Genomic DNA, 3035 nt, shown 5'->3' with positions numbered 1-3035 from the left:
ATACTTAATTTGAGAATATTTATAGATTTTTATTAAGTAACTTATCTTATTTACAGTACGAAATAAGTTTGGTCGTATTTCGTTTACACTGTAAACGAGATAAGGCACGAACACATAGCAACATATCACGTTTGGCACGAGCCTTATCTCTTTTACAGTGTAAACGAGATATGGTTAAATTTATCTCCTTTACACTGTAAACGAGATAAGTCTAGAGCGATTATAAATGGAAGTCATTCACTGCGCTCCTGACTCCACATTTCTCCCACATTTCTCTTATTTCTCTCTTTCTTGCACTGTTTTCTTGATATTTATTAGTTTTCCGGACGTTGTGGCATGTACGGACGCATAGGACCCTGACATCAACCGCCTCAACGCTAGTTGGCACATTGTAGAAGCTATCAACTTTGAAGTTAGTGTTATCTTTATTGTTTAAATTAATAAGTGTATGCGATTTTATTTCGAGAACTTTTATAGAGTTAGTGTTTTAACACATGAGTAGACCGGATGATATTGAGGTAACATAGTTTAGAATAGTTGGCAAGTTAGTAACATGAGTTATATGTATAATTTACTCATAGTGAAAGTTAGATAAGTAATTACTTTGATTTGATTAGTTAATTAAATATTTTTGTTAGTTAACATTTTCTTTAAATTCAGAGAGGATTTTTAAGTATTGGTTTTGTATCCTGTTTATTATGTTGTGATTCTTATTTGAGTTGCATTTTAGATTTGTTAGAATAGATTTGGACATGCTAGAGAACTTAGTTTGGAATCGAATCTCTATAAAAGTTTTTCTTTTAAACAGAGGCCTCGGTTGCTACTATCTAGGTGGGTTAGTTACACACTTGCACCTCCGAACACCATCAACCCTTATCTGAGGGAGGCTGGGGTCGGCGACACGGTGCAGCTCAGGAACTTTATGTTTGACAACTTCTTGATTACTGCATTCGTAGAGCGTTGGCGTCCGGAGACCCACTCTTTCCACCTGCCATAAGGTGAGTGCACCATCACCCTACAGGACGTTGCGTACCACCTCGGGTTACGCACACATGGGGAGCCAGTGGGTAGGTGCCTGCGTTACTTCCAGGCTTGGTTCCAACGACCGACATCGGAGTACGTGGAGGAGCTCTTGGGTGCCAGACCCCCCACACGGTCCGCAGCAGGGTGCCCAGAGGAAAGAGTCATTTAGCATCAAGATAACATGGCTTCAGGACAGAGTCTGCCACATGCCTCCGAGTAAGACAGATCCAGTCACCCTCCGACAATACACTAGGTGTTACATCATGTTGCTGATCGGTGGTTACCTGATGACCGACATGTCCAACAATCAGATGCATATCAGATGGTTGCTACTGTTGGCTGACTTCGGGAGGTGCAACGGTCTGTCGTGGGAGTCCGCTGGGCTTGCATGGACGTACCACTCTTTGTGCCATGCACACATCGTGACACCACAGGATTCCACAAGTGATGTCCGTCGGAGAGGCAGATTCCGACCTTTCTCCTAGCAGTGAGATAATTATTATCGTTTAATGTTCTTGTCAATTTCTATTTATTCAATTCAAGTTTTACCTGCACGGATCGACACAATTTGATTACTGCGTATGTTAACAGGTTGATCGGGATGACGCAGCAGACTAGGGACCACCATGCACAGAGAGTCCTCCATTGGAGTATGGCACAGATCGGTTGCATTTGGACGAGGTATACCCTTATATTTTATTTACTTGAATATAAAACGTTTGAGTATGATTATCGTATAAATTGCTTCTGATGAGCCTATGACACTTGGTTATGCAGTTTCGGTGGACGCCGTATGCTGACCCTAGACTGCATGACATTACTCCGGACTGGGTGAAGTCCGAAGGAAAGTGGAGGACTTGGTTGTCTATTGTTCTCCTGGTATGCTTCAATATTGTGGAGTTTCACTAGGCCATCGAGTGAAATGGCAGTTCGGAGGTGAGCAGCCAGTTTCTAGCGATCCAGTTAATGTCGACAAGTTTCTGACCACTACTGGACGGGGAGAGTATGTGTTGAAGCCTACTCACCTTCAGGAGTGGTATGATGGTTTCAGAGTCTAGTTTGAGGTGGACCACATGATCTCCATTCAACCTACTGCTGACAACAGGCCGACACAAGAGTATTGGGTCTGGTACCAGCAGGCCTGCCGGGTCAGACATCTGTCCGGTGAGGATGTGCTTGATGACCCCAGATTTCAACCTTCCCTGACGACGTGCAGCCCACACCTAGTCATCCCAGGGATGTCCTATACCTTCCACGAGATGTACTTGATCGCCGTAGGCATGCCAATGAGGTGAGACCTTCCCGGAGGGAGAGGGGTGGGAAGGACCCCGGAGGAGCTGCAATGCCTTAACGAGAGCGCATCAGACCCCGCAGGGAGGGGCTAGATGTTGAGTCCGAGGAGGAGGCAGAATATACCTGGCAGGAGGATGTCGGCGACATACCCGAGGATACGGACGACTCCCTCCCACTGTGAATACTGATTACCCGCGGCCATTTCAGCCTGTGCCTCCCTATCCTTCTAAACGAACAACTACTGCAAGCTCTCGTTCGTGCATCTAATAATAGCTTAAATGGGTAGATATCTTGTACCCTTCAGAACTGCGTTGATGCACTCGGATAGGTTAGTTGTCATATGCCCAAACCGATGTCCACCATCACAATGTTGCAACCATATTTCCTTATTAAATCTACTAGCTCAGTCAACCATATCACGCGATAACATTCTCAAAGCATCCACGTACCACTCGTACCCAACATTGCTAGGATTGTATACAGCATTAATGAGATATCGCTTGTCCTCGGCTGACTTGAACCGAGGCATGAAGTTTGCAGCCATGTGCCTAACACAATACGCATAGAACGTCCTATAAGGCTTTCAAAGGTTATCATCATCTCTAAGTGCAGTGTTGATTGCTTGGGATCTATCAGATATAATCAGTATCCCTTCTTGCGATGTCACATGGCGTCACAAATTGGTAAGAAATGAGGACCATGACTCCCTACTCTCAGAC

The sequence above is a fragment of the Arachis ipaensis genome, chromosome B7 (genome assembly GCF_059453495.1).
Source record: "Arachis ipaensis isolate K30076 ecotype BB chromosome B7, ASM5945349v1, whole genome shotgun sequence".
In the NCBI taxonomy this organism is placed as follows: domain Eukaryota; kingdom Viridiplantae; phylum Streptophyta; class Magnoliopsida; order Fabales; family Fabaceae; genus Arachis; species Arachis ipaensis.
This window is presented reverse-complemented; position numbering follows the sequence as displayed.